The sequence below is a fragment of the Rattus norvegicus genome, chromosome 15 (assembly GCF_021556685.1).
Source record: "Rattus norvegicus strain SHRSP/BbbUtx chromosome 15, alternate assembly SHRSP_T2T, whole genome shotgun sequence".
NCBI lineage: Eukaryota > Metazoa > Chordata > Mammalia > Rodentia > Muridae > Rattus > Rattus norvegicus.
Window position 1 is genome coordinate 45,861,565 of NC_141548.1, and position 14,365 is coordinate 45,875,929.

A 14,365-nucleotide genomic window follows, 5' to 3' on the forward strand; every position below is an offset into this window, starting at 1 on the left:
GTACAGTTAATCCCATCTCTCACTTTAGTCGTGAATTTACTTTGCAAAGATCCTCTTATCCAATCCTTGCAAATGGTATGTGCTCAATAAACCTTTCATTGATTTACTATTCCTCAATTTAACCGACACCTATTGACTGAATAAATTATCTGGTGAATAAATCAAATTTGGTTGATTGACTCATTGATTGATTCTATTGATTGAATGCAATATTGTGCACAGTTCCCTGCATTTTAATTTGAGGGGTTAGTAAAACCAATATTTTATTTCTTCCCACCTCCCAACAATTCCCGGAATAGAGTCCCATAAATAAACTCTTGGGATCAATACGTCTGCAATGACTTCCTGGAGCAGTTATGGCGAGCAGAACGTTAGTATCTGAATACTAATGACATCGTGAACCTCTGTCCAATGATTTTTGCTTTGAAACATCAAAAGCATGATATAAATCTCAATGGAAAGGCAAATTAAAGCCTGGCTTTCTTCCTAGAAGTGACACATTAAAAACCATATCATTTTTCTCTTTAAATTGAGAGAAGCCAGAAGCCAGGGCAGAAGAGGTGATGTTTCCAGTCTACAGCCTGCTTAGTGAAAGTCACTTGTTAAGGATTAAATGAGAGGCAAGAACATTTTTTGCTCATATTGGTCTTGAAGGGCGTAATGTCTTTCAAACTATACTGTCTTATCTGGATGTGCCAGGCACTGCGGTTTGTATGTGTAGTGCAAGCATTCAGGTGGTGGAAGCATGAGGATCAGAAGTTCAAGGCAAGCCTCTACTACTGAGAAAATTTGAGGCCAGCCTGTGTTTGAGAACCTGTCTCAAAAATTAAATAAATACCCCTCAGAGTACACAGTGGAGAAGAGGAGGAATAACTTGAGGAGGAATGCTGTCTTTGGAATATCGCTTTACTATTAGACTCCGGATCACGCAGTGGTGATTACTGGTGTGTGACCTGTAAAGGATTGGGCCATTAAACCCTGCCATGTGGGGTGGGGAAAAGAGCTATGAGGACTGCCCATCCATCCTTAAGGACTTGTATGTAGATATGGTATGAGGTATGAGGGGTATCACATGGACCCACTCATCCATGATTGTTTGAGAAAGAAGAGACAGTTTTCTTCAGTGGTGTGACCTATGGAAAAGGGCCATGAATCTGCTAACAATCCCTCACCCATGCTCCTGTGAGCATCCCTCCTAAACACCTTGGGTGGGGGTGGGGGTGGGGTAGAGAAAAATAAAATCAAGACAAGGGGAGGTAGCAGTGAGAATGAGATAAAAATAAAATACATGAAAGTGTGATATTGCAACCCATCATTATGCATAATTAACATATGCTATTAAAAATAAACAGCCATTTCCCAAACAAAAAGCAATCTGCATTGTCTTCCAGAAATAGCTAGGCTTTGTTAAAACCGCTCTCTTATCTATTCAACCACATCTTTCTGTAATATAAACCCTGCTAGTGATGGAATTATGGCCCTCAACTCCATACCTTGCAGGCCTAACCCTGCAATCTTCAGAATGTGGTTGAATTGGGAGACAAGGCCTTTCAAGGGATGACTAAGTCAAATTACATCTTTAGCTTGGCCTTGTCTAATATCCTTACCAACACAAAGAAGCCCTGATAGATAAGGCCAAGTTGACCACCTGCAAGCTGAGGGGAGAGTCCCCAAGAGAAAGCAACCCTGGTGACACCTCGATCTTAGACCTCCAGCTTCTGCACATAAGGAAATTCCATTTTGAGGCTGAGGCCTTTGCCAATGGTGATTGCCATGGCAGACCAAGGAAACTGTGGATCTGAGTGGAGAAGCACCTCAGTCTCCCCACCAGGCCAAGTTGACTGCTCATGGGCCAGGCTTAAGTAAAAGTGTGTCTTTCACTAAGGTTTGTAATGCTTCACACACAGCTGATAACTGAGCTTCCAGAGTGTCATGGAAATGCATTTACACCTTGTCTAGGCTTAATTAGAAAGCTCACTGTTGGAAGGCATGTCCTGGATTTCCATATGCTCAGTATTGCTTTGAACACTTTGGTTAGCACTAAAGACACAGATCCTGTTTCCAAAGAAAGTACTTTGTATGGACCCATACAAAATGAAGATCTGGCAGTCTTGTAAAGATATGCTGTCTAGGTGGTTATATGGTATAATATTAGGTTAAGATACAGCTCAAGGAATGGAAAGACACTATGGTATAGGAGATATATGTTTGTGACTTTTCAAATGCAAGGTCAAAGATCTTGTGACTCCATAGTTGCCGACTTAAGCACTGATCTATGAAGTTCCACAGAAAAGGACATGATTTCTGCCACTCGTATAAAACCTGCCCATTCTCAGTGACCCATGCCATGCAGGGGTTAACATCCTTTGAATCTCACTTTGGACTATCCCTGTCTGTACTTATATGGAAAGTCTCCAAGTCAAGTCAGTAAGTAAAAAAAAAAAAGGCATCCCACAAACTAGATGCTTGAGAAAGAAAATTAAATTACAGATATATGTAATGTGCTGCTAATTTCAGCCACCATGTGCACAGTAGAATATTAGACTTCCTTCTGCTGTCTAAGTGAGATTTTGTATTTACTGTACATTTCCTCTCAACCTCAGCCTGATTCTCTCCTCCCCAGTTCCTGGTAATCACTCTGCTTTCTCCTTTCAAGAGCCCAAACATGTCCAGATTCCACAAGTTAAGAGGAGAGGTTGGCCAATGGCTACAGAGTTGGACAAGAGGCAGAAATTCTATGATGCAGTAGGGTATCTAAACAGGGCAGTAATATGTAGTTTATAGCAAAGTGGCTCTTTGCCAGGAACTATTTAAATTGAGAGATCCAAGTCATAGTGAGGTAGACAGATATGCTTACTTGAAATGGGATAGATAGCACCTTCCCATGTGTTCCTGCCCTGATCTCAGCCACCTCAGCAACCAAGGAAACTATGTATGCACAATTCAGTTCAAGTGTACAGGAGTCAAGGGCTGAGAGAACTCAGCCCATGCAACTGTAATTTTAGGAAGTCAGAGGTTGTATTGTGTAAGACAAGCTCTGGTAAAACACTGGGAACCCACAGGACAGGGGCTCCAGATCCTAGGAATGAAGAATTAAGAACATCATTGATGAAAATTTTGAGTGACACTGGCTTCCCAGGTATCCAGAATGTCTATATACTAGCCAGTCTTTCTGGTACTATCTAAGGGAACCACATCACTGGATAGTGTAGATTAAAATATGTCTGATCAGAGATGGGTACCAACCATCTGAAAATTCCCAAAGCTAAAGGAGACAGATATGCTGGAGCAATTAAAGAAGGGGATACTAGTGGCCTCCTCTGTTGTCACAGTCATCACGATGGTATACTGATATGATAATAATGGCAATTGTGATCATGACAGCTTCCTCCTACATACTTGATACCATGTATACTTTGCTCATCACTGCCAGAATTATAGGCTATGATGAATTATTTGGCCAGTGTTTTTAGTCCAGCATGGTGGAGAAGTCAATGCAGTGGAAGCTTGAGGTAGTTGGTCCCACCTGATACACAGACAAGAAGCAGAGGAAGATGAATGTTGGTGCTCAGCTCACTTTCTCCTTGTTATTCAGTCCACAACTCCATAGTATGGTGTTATTTTCAGGGTGAGTCATCCTACCTAAAGTAACCTATTATAGAAATTCCTCACAGACATGCCAGGGGCTTGTCTCCTAAGTGATTGTAGATTTGTCAAGTTGACAGCCAGTGTTAATGTTCACATATATGAATTCCTTAATAAATCTAAAGAATAGGCATTATTATCCCATTTTGATAAGGAGATGAGGAGAATTAAGATACATAGCAAGTATTTTTATCAAGGTCATGATTAGAGCTACTATGTAACTTTGGCCCATACCTAGACCATCATGTGTGTTTGTTAATAAAGTTTTATTGGGATGCAATTGTGTCATTTGTTTATTTTCTTTCTTTTATTTTCTTATTTTTTAGATTTATTTATTTATTTTATGTATATGAGTACATTGTAGCTGTCTTTAGATGCACCAGAAGGAAGCATCAGATCCTACTACAGATGGTTGTAAGCCACCATGTGGTTGCTGGGAATTGAACTCAGGACCTTTGGAAGAGCAGTCTGTGCTCTTAACCACTGAGCCACCTCTCCAGCCCCCTGTTTATTTTCTTTATTTGTCTTTGGATGCTTTCATTCTATCAAGGCAGTGCCAGAAACCCTCTGGTCCACAAACTGTAGAATATTTACAATTTGGTCCAAAATAGGAAGAGGTTGCTGATTGATGGATCATTGAAAGCAATCTCAGTTATTTTTCTGTTACTATGATAAAATACTTTGACAAAAGCAATTTAAGAGAGAACAGATTTATTCTAGCTTCCAGTTCAAGGGTTCAGTATACCATGGTGGTGAAATCATAGTGGCAGAATCTTGAAGCACCTCATCACTTGCCATCTTTGGTCAAGGAACAGAGAGTGAGGAACACATCCTCAGTCCATTTTCATCATTTTATATAGTCTGGAATTCCTTGTAGAAGGAATGCGCTCAATTAACATGGGGCTTCCCATATCAAGATAATCCCCTAGAGGCTTGCTCAGAGTCCTATCTCCCAAATGATTCAAGGTTCTAACAGGTTGACAATGAAGACTAAGCCTCACAAAAGCCCATGGGCTCAATGATGCTCTCCATACATTTCTAGACTCTCCGTTACCTTTGTATCTGTCAGTTCTTTTTCTGGCCACCATCTCAGGATACAGGATCTCTCCTACCTTAGGATGCATTTCTTTAGAACTTCCATTGTTATTGTCTGGGGCTGGACCAAGAGTCATACACCAATAGCCAGGTCCAAGGTCAAATGCTACAGTTCTCAGGATAACGGAGCAACCAGGCTGAAACCAAGGAAGCAGAAAAGCACAGTCTGATCATGGGAGTTGGTTAAGACTTGGAGGGAGACAGAGACACTCAGAAAAGCTCAGTGGAAATGAGCAGAAAATAAGAAATAAGTTCCAGAATGTAGTGGCATGTTTTTCTAGAAGTTCAATCAGATACCAACAATCCAGAGATCGAAAAGAGCCAGAGTAGCTGCTGGACTCACCACGAGCTTCCCTGAGGTGCCAGGCGCATGGTTCAAAGTTGATTGCTACTCTGATGAGATGACAGTGATTAAATCCTGCTTTGTCTTTAATTTCACTACTAAAATGCAGACAAACTTGCTCTCACAATGCTGGAGGCAGTAACATCTTTTGTGAGAAGAAATTCTCTATTGATGTCCACTAATCAGCATTTCTGTAGTCATGGCTGACTGCTCCCTGCCTTACGTCTGCTTCTGAGAACTGTGTATTACAACATAACTAAACATATTGGAAGCTTTCTTGCTGACCTCAGCATAATGCCTTTGAAATTTTTCTGACCTTTTTTCTTTTTTCTTTTCTTTTATTTTATAAGGCATTCTCTTTATTTATATAGCACGGTTTATTTGCATATATAAAGATAATCTGGGGATATTTTTATATATAAAAATATTTTGGCATTTAAATGTTAAACTCAGCTGGTGTCACATGCCTATAATCTCAGCATGTGAAAAGTTCACAGAATAAATTAATAAATGTTACATTTTGATGGTTATTGAGAAATCTTTCACCTTTATTGAGATCCTCAAATCAATAATAATAATAATAGTAATAATCATAATATATCTGTGCATATAACTAGGTAAACACCTACCCCACACCCAAAGAATGACAAATTGGTGAATTACCCCATTAGAAATCTCTCTCCTCATTTCATTTTGAAAATAGAATAAACAAAAATCAGGTAGCTACATCAATAGCACTAACTACTAAGGACTAACAGTGACAATGTTAATCCTTTACTCAGTGGCATTATCTCTGTCCCCTCTGAGACAGAGATAGAAAGTAGAGTAGGAAGAAGAAAGTTTTGAAAGCATCCAAGAAAAAGAAGGCAATTCCTCTGTTGTGAGCTATAAAAATAAATAGAGTAAAATGTTGGTCTCTTTAAGAACCAGAGTAGTTATTTGTGGTGAAGCACATGTGTAATCCCAATAGCAGACTGACACTGGAGAATCGGGGGTTAGAAGTCATTCTGGATTACATAACAAGATTCTGTCTGAAAACAGTTTTAACTAAAAATATTAACAAAAAAGTACTTAATTCTCAGTTCGACTTCATGCAAAAATGTAAATAAACAGTCAGTAGGAAAATGCTTTGCATTAGAAGTCCAAATAGAAAGGAAAATATCTTTGTAGATATCTGATTGGATAACAGGCAATAGACAAATACATTTAGAAGCATTTGTTAGACAACCATTTGTATGAGGGATTGTCCGAGTTTTGCCAAGTTGTATAATAAAAAAGGGAGGGTTCACAATACAAGATTTGATCCCTAAGCGAGTGTTCTTCTTTGTGTATTAATAACAGGTAATGTTTCTTAGGGTTGCAGAGACGGGAGTTTCCAGTACTACAGTTGCCAAACTTGCAGGAAACTCTCTGGAAGAGTTGGAAAAATGAAAATCAACCAGGTAAGTTGGGAATAGAGCACTCTTGATCTGTTGGAAGCGGTGACTAAAACATCTGTCACTTGGGATGTAGTCCATATTGGAGCATATTACCTTTATTGTAAAGAACATGCTACTGGGATGGGTTCTGTCTGAGATATGTTCAAATTAATATGTCACTGACCTGTTTTCATTCTCTACAAATTAAAATGTTTTCTTTATCCCCTTTCTTCCTCAATCTTTCAAATAACTCTCTAGGATGTTATTTTTATCTCTTGTCTTCTTCAGTAAATTATTTTAACAGAGACAAAGTGCCAAGGCCACCCGCACTCCATAAGGGAAGCAGAACTATAGAATCTGAACAAGGGAAAGCAAACATTTCTCTCAGCCCATCCAGCTTAGGATCAAGAGCTATAAGACATGTTTTGATTGTGTCTTAGTTAGCTTTTACTGCTGTGAACAGACGCCATGACCAAAGCGACTCTTATAAGGATAACATTTAATTGGAGCTGGCTTACAGGTACAGAGGTTCAATCCATTATCCTCAAGGTGGGAACATGGCAGCATCCAGACAGATATGGTTCAGGAGGAGCTGAGAGTTATACATCTTCATCCGAAGGGTGCAGAACACTGACTTCCAGGCAGCTAGGATGAGGGTCTTAAAACCTATACCCTTAATGACTCACCTACTCCAACAAGGCCACACCTCCAAATAGTGCCACTTCCTGGGCTAAGCATATACAAACCATCACAGATTGTCTGGACTGTCTTGCATGCAAGCTAGATGTTTTTCAAGTATTTAAAACTCAAGGATGTGGCTGGAGAGATGGCTCAGAGGTTAAGAGCATTGTCTGTTCTTCCAGAGGTCCTGAGTTCAATTCCCAGCAACCACACGGTGGCTCACAACCATCTGTAATGGCATCCAGTGCCCTCTCCTGGTGTGCCTGAAGACAGCTACTGTATACTCATATAAATAAAAATAAATATATATATTTTAAAAATAACCTCAAGGATGGAGCCCTTCATGAATAATGCACTTCATATAGGTAGCACCTGAGTGAGGTAGGACAATGCTTCCAGAATCCTGAAGTTCAAGAAAGTGCCTATGACTGAAACACAAAAGATGGGGAAATAAATACAGTGAATTCATTCAAAGAAAATAGAGGAAGAAAAAAAAATCAATAAGGGACATAGCAAACTGATAATTAAAAAACAACAATGAAATATATTTGGAATATTTAAAAGTCCTGTAGAATTGGCAAAAAAGAGAAAAAACACAAAAATTTCATAATGATAGTAGTAAAAACAATAAAAAACAATGAACATTTGGGTAAAAGAACATACTATAAATTCTATAGATGTTAAATAATAAAAAGAAGACATTATAAACTATTTTGAATAAACTCAACTAGAGTAAAATGCAATTTTTTGAATGAATAATTTTCTGCAATGCACTCAAGAAGAAATAGAGAATCTGAAAAATTCTCCATCTATTAAATAGAATAGATAATTTACAACTTCAGAGAGAAGCTTTAAGTCAAAATTTATTTACTATAAACACTATAAAAACAACAATAACAACAAAAACAAATCAAGCCAAACAAACACTGAATGACAGACGAGACTCTGCCAATTTCACACAAATTATTTTTGAGGCTGGAGGGAGACTATTTCTCAAAGGGTTTTGTACAGGTGGTATAATTCTGATACTTAACGCTGACAAAGTCATCATAAAAAAATTACAGACCAATATTCCTTTTGAGTGTCACAGAAAAGTCATCAGCTATCATTTGCAAATCAGACCCAGGAATAATACCAAAAACATAATATGTAGTTTAATGGCTACTGCTGGCTGTCAACTTGACTATATCTGGAAGGAACTACAACCCAGAATTGGAGGGCACACCTGTGATCCAGATCTTGAGGCTGGGAGATACAAGTTTCTGATGTAGATCTTGGCATGGAGATCTTGAAGCACAGTGGCCATGAAAAGCTTAGGACCAGGCAAGGTAGTACATGCCTTTAATCCCAGGAGATTGAGGCAAGGAAATCTCTGAGTTCAAGGTCAGCCTGGGACAAAGCAAGTCCCAGATACAGGCATGGTGGTACACACTTTTAATCTGGGCCACACTTTCACCTGGAAGCCTACATAAGGACATTGGAAGAAGGAAGCTTCACTCTTTTACTGACTGCTTGCATTTACTTGCCAGCACATTTGCTGGAACCTACTTCTACAAAAGACCAGCTCAAACAACTAGCCTCATGGCTACTGAACAACTACTAGATTCTTGGGCTTCCCATCCATAGCTGCCCATTGTTGTGTTAGTTGGACTACAGGCAGTAAGTCATCACAATGAATTCCCTTAATATACAGAGATATTCCATAAGTTCTGTGACTCTAGAGGACCCTGACTAATACATGTGTTTTTCACATGAGGCTTATCTTAGGAATAATAGGTGTGTTAAGAGTTATTAATCAATGTACTTCATTGCACTGACAGAATAAGAAGGAAAAAATGTGCAATTCCAATGTATAGAAAATCATTTGATAAAACCCAATGGCTGTCCCTGGTTAGCTGTCCCATTGTCTTATTGATGACAGGAAGGAAGGAAGTTCTGTCAGTAAGATAGAGAAGATCCACTAAATGCTCACAGTTGTATTAGTGGTAACACTGAGTTAGTACATGCTAGCACGCAAGGCCTAGAGAAAAAGCAAAGGAACCACGTTCACTACCACTCCTCCTAAGTGATGTTGTATACTTTACTGTCATTCCTTATATGTGATGATGTACAAGTAGATTTATCTCTAGCGGAAAGTACCCCTTTCAAGAAATATCAGAGCCAAAAGTTGGAAAGAAGGAAGAAAAAGTCTTGATTTCAGATTTATCACTAGGGTATGTCAAAAAATTCTATGGGATCTGTAAACTAATTGAACTAGTGAGTACATTTAGCAACACATAAAAATACACATTATTAGTATTCAAAAAATCTCTTATTTCTATGTACTAGCAACAAACCACTGAAAATGGAACTTTAAAGAATGCCATTTCTAACAGCACCACCCCCACCCCACCTCTAATCCACCACACTCCTCAGTATCTGGGAACAGAGCCATCAGAGATGAGTAAGACCTCTATATTGAAACTATACAATACTGCTGAATGAAATTAAGTAGTAAGGAAAATGCAATTAGTGGAGAGATATAATCCACTGATTGCAGAAGTTAAATGTTATGTCAATTATTTTGTAAGTTGTGTTTTATGTTTATGGGTATTTTGCCTATATGTGTGTCTATGCATCATGTGCATGCTTGGTACTCTCAGAGGTCCAAAGAGGGCACTGGATCCCCTAGAACAGGAGCTGTAGACAGCTGTGAGTTGCCATGTTGGTGACTAGTGTTCTTACTCACTGAATTGTCTCTCCAGCCCTTAAGACATCAGTTCTTGCCAACTTGACTTCTAGATACAATGCTATTCTATACCAGTTAAAGTCCCAGTAGACTTTTCATCTGTGTAGAGATTGATAAGCAGAATCCAAGGGCATAATGAGATGAAAACCACATAGAACAACTTTGAATGAGAGTGTGGTTGGCAGACTTACTCAGAAATTTGAAACTGGCTACTGTCAATTGGATTTTGTTGAAGACATGGAAGCTAAATCAATAGTGAACATTCTTCAGCAAATGGTACTAGAATTGGGTAATTGTATGAATGACTTTGACCTGTACCCCATTTCACATATAAAATTAATTTAATATGAGCCATACATTTATAATTAAGAACAAAATAATGTTTTTAGAGAAGAATTTAGAAGAATATCTTTGGGCAGCAAAGATTATTCAGGACATAAAAAACACTAACTGTAAATGAAAAAATATGAACTGCATCTAATTAGTAAAATTTATGCTTGCCAATAGACAGATAGTTATAGGGCAGACAACAAAATGAGAAAGAATTTGGAATGCGGGAAGTTGAAAGTGCTTGTGTTCAAAAGTCCATGAATGAAAGGCAACTGATGTAACAGAAATGACTAAAAGACTTGAAAAAACACTCAACAAATAAAAGTGGCTAAAAGCACCTGTAATCCTATAGCTTTGGAGTCAGAGACAGGAGGATGGTTGGTTCTTGCTGGCTACAAGTCTGGCTGGAGATTCAGATAATCCACTGTTTCCAGGCAGTCCACCTCTTCCTAAAGGCTTCATAGCTCTATTAACAAGGGTGAAGAATTCAAAATGTCTACCCATAGTGGACGCTGACAATTCAAACCATAACAACCTACACAAAGTTGTTGAGATTTCCCAGTTCTTCCAACCTGTTTCCTATGGTTTAGATATAATTATATAATCTAGCAGAAAGATAATTCATTTTTTTCACTTCCAGAGAGCGAACCTAGGACATCATAAATACTAGCCACTCAAGAGAAAGTGGTTGTAAGTGACAGAGCATGTCACAGTTAGCTTCAGCTGTTCACTTAACACAAACCAAGAATTACTTTATCAGAGTGGTCTGTGTCTGTGTTTGCTTTGTAAGGTATTTTCTTAACTGCTAGTTAATGGAGAAAGGCCTAGTCAGCAGAGGGATAGTGTCATCTCTAGGCAGGTGGGCCTCAGCTGTATAAAAAAAGCTAGTGGAGCAGGTCAGTGGAAGCAAGCAGTGAGCAGCATTCCTCGGTGCTCAAGCTCCTACTCTGGCCTCAGCTTCTCTCCATTTGGACTTTAACTTGTAATTCAGATAAAGTCTTTCTTCCCCAAGTTGGTTTTGGTCTGTAGTTTGTCTCAGTAACAGAAAACAAGCTAAAGCAGAATGAGATATCCAATGTCTTCCTCTGGCCCCTGCATTTGTGAGCATGTTCATCTGCATACTCAGGTGTATCTATACCACACTCATACATCACACACAAGGTTCTCTTTTTAATGAAAAAGTAAAGTATCAAAGTATAGACTTAAGCTCTGTAAAGTATATAGCTTTCACTGCATGTACATAGCTCTCAAATAAAATAAAGAATTTCTGGTGGGTGAAACAAGCCTTCCACAGTCCACACTGCAGAGGATCAGAGAGAATGACTCAACAGGAAGGACCTGTGAGTAAGCTGTAGCACGTGGGAGAAGAGCAGAGCCCTGTAGGATGACTGATATGCTCAGGGAAGGGATGGCGCTTGTAGGTGGTTTCTCCCAGACCAATAACCATCAGCTCACAGTAAAGCCCTGACTCATCAGGAGTCTGTGAACCACTTGGAAAACAGGAAAATAGAATATTTCTTTTTTTGCAGCTAATTTAAATTGACAAATGTGTTTAATTTTTTTTGGATTGACTCAAATAACAGATACTTGTAACAGCTATATTTAACACTTCTCAGGATCTGAGTTTATTATGAGAGTTTTTTAAAGTAGCATAAGCTTTTATTTCCAACCACTTAGGAGATTGAGGCAGGGGACCACAAGTTCTAAGTCTGTCTGGAATTCAGCGTAAGTTCAAGAATGTACTGGGCAAATTAGGGGAACCCTGTCTCAAAATTAAAAGTGGACAAGAGTTGAGTTGTAGCTCACTTTGGTAGTATGAAGTGGCTCACATGCAAGAGGTCCTAGGTTCACTGTATGGAACTAAAGAAAAAACGAGTTATCTTTCTGCTCAGTTGTATAATAACAATATCCAAGCAATAGGAACCAGGTTGGAAGAACTGGGAAATTCTTAACAGCTTTGTGGAGGTTGTTATGGTTTGGATTGTCAACGTTCACTACAGGTAGACATTTGAATACTTGATCCCTCAGTTTATAGAACTATGGAGCGGTTAAGGAGGAGGCTGCCTGGAGAAAATGGGTCATTAAGGATGGGCCCTTTGAGGTTCTACTTAGCCCCAGTTTGGCCTGCTCCCTTGAAGGCCAGCGGAGAGTATTTGCTGCAGGGTACCTCAACCATCACCAGCATCCCTTCCTCATGAAGGTGTGAAATCTCTCTGAAACTGAAAGCCGTGTCTTTTATGCTGCTTGCAGAGTGTGCTGCAGTCATAGCATCTGGAAGTAATGAGTATAGGGGCAGAGGCCATTTACGTTCCCAGTAGATTAGAAAACGTATTGAACACACTGCTTGCATTTTTTGTTTTCTCATTTTAGGAATTGGACTTTGAGTTCTCAGTTTTCTTCTGCTGCTAATGATACATCTGGACAGCTCTAGCTTGCTGTGTATTTGAGTCATGTCTTGATATAGGAGAACCTCTATTATTCGGTCCCAGGCCCCCTTACCATTTAAATCCTTCTTGTTTATGAAGTTACCACATCTCCATCCTTTCTTACACAGCATCTCTCTCATTGGAAAGCAGTCTCCTTCTGTGGTGGTTTGAATATGCTTGGCCCAGGGAGTGGCACAATGAGGAGGTGTGGCCTTGTTGGAGGAAGTGTGTCTCTGTGAGGGTGGGCTTTAAGACCTTCTTCCCAGCTGCTGGGAAGTCAGTCTTCTCCTATTTGCCTTTGGAATATTATGTAGAATTCTCAGATCCTCCAAAACTGTGCCTGCCTGGGTATGCCATGCTTCCTACCATGATGATAATGGACTGAACTTCGGAACCAGTAAGCCAGCCCCAATGAAATGTTCTCCTTTAGAGAGTTCTTGGTCATGGTGTCTCTTTTTAGCAACAGAATCTCTAAGGCACCTACTAAAATGATGTAGCTATTTTCCCTGTCTATTAAATCTCCCTCACTCCAGAAGGTCCATCAACAACGGTGTCTTCACCATAATGACTACTGTCTTCTGCTTCCATTGTATTTGTGGTTGCTATAATCTATTTGGAAATTCCATTTGCTTCCTTGTGTCAGTTACCCTTTAACATACCTGTGTCCTTTCCTGTCCCAACAAGAATGTACCAGGATCAGTTAATATAGACTCTGCCCTCAATTTTACCACAGCACTGGTAAACAGCTGCACTGTTTTCACTTAAAAATATTTACTCTATTTTTAATTCTGTGTGTGCATGTGCACATGAGTTCAGGTGCTTCTAGAAGTCCGAAGACGTGTTGGATCCCTTGAAGCTGGAGTCGCAGGCACCTGTGAGCTACCTGACATGGGTGCTGGGAACCAAACTCAGGTCTCATAGAAGAGCAGCAAGCATACTTAGTTCTTGGACCACCTACTAAACCCCACTTGGGGGCTGGAGAGATGGCTCAGTGGTTAGGAGCACTGACTGCTCTTCCAGAGGTCCTGAGTTCAATTCCCAGCAACCACATGGTGGCTCACAACCATCTGTAATGGCATCCAGTGCCCTCTCCTGGTGTGCCTGAAGACAGCAACAGTGTACTCACATACATTAAAAATATTTTTTTTAAATCTGCTCATCTAATTTTTAAATAGCTGTTCAAAAAGTTCCATATGATTAAACATTTTACCCACCTTTAAAGGAACTGTAAAATGCTCACACTTTTAACGGAGAACCTCCCTACTTATTATAAACTGGATTTGAACTCACATCCGTTGTCTCTACCCCCCAGGTGCTGGGATTGCAGGCATTGCATTTAGGGGGTGGGGAGGAGGAAAAGATGCTTAACTGTGTATAAATGCAATTGCCCAGAGGAAGACACATTTATTGGAAAACATGGTCTCAGACATGGCTGTATTGAATGTGCCATGATATTGATGGATAAGAGCACACTATTAGCAATGGCAGTCAAGCTAAATCACAGACCAAGAAGCATGATCTGCTTTGGCATCGGGTAAGCATCAGTCAGTTAAAGTTTAACAGGGAATGGCAAGAGTAAACGAAGGAGCTACATGAAGGCTCGTCTTTCAATGAAAAGGACTCCGTGCAATTTGCAGGCTACACTTGATGCCCTTTGGATACCAGTCAATCAGAAAGTAAAACCAGCTCCTGGACACTT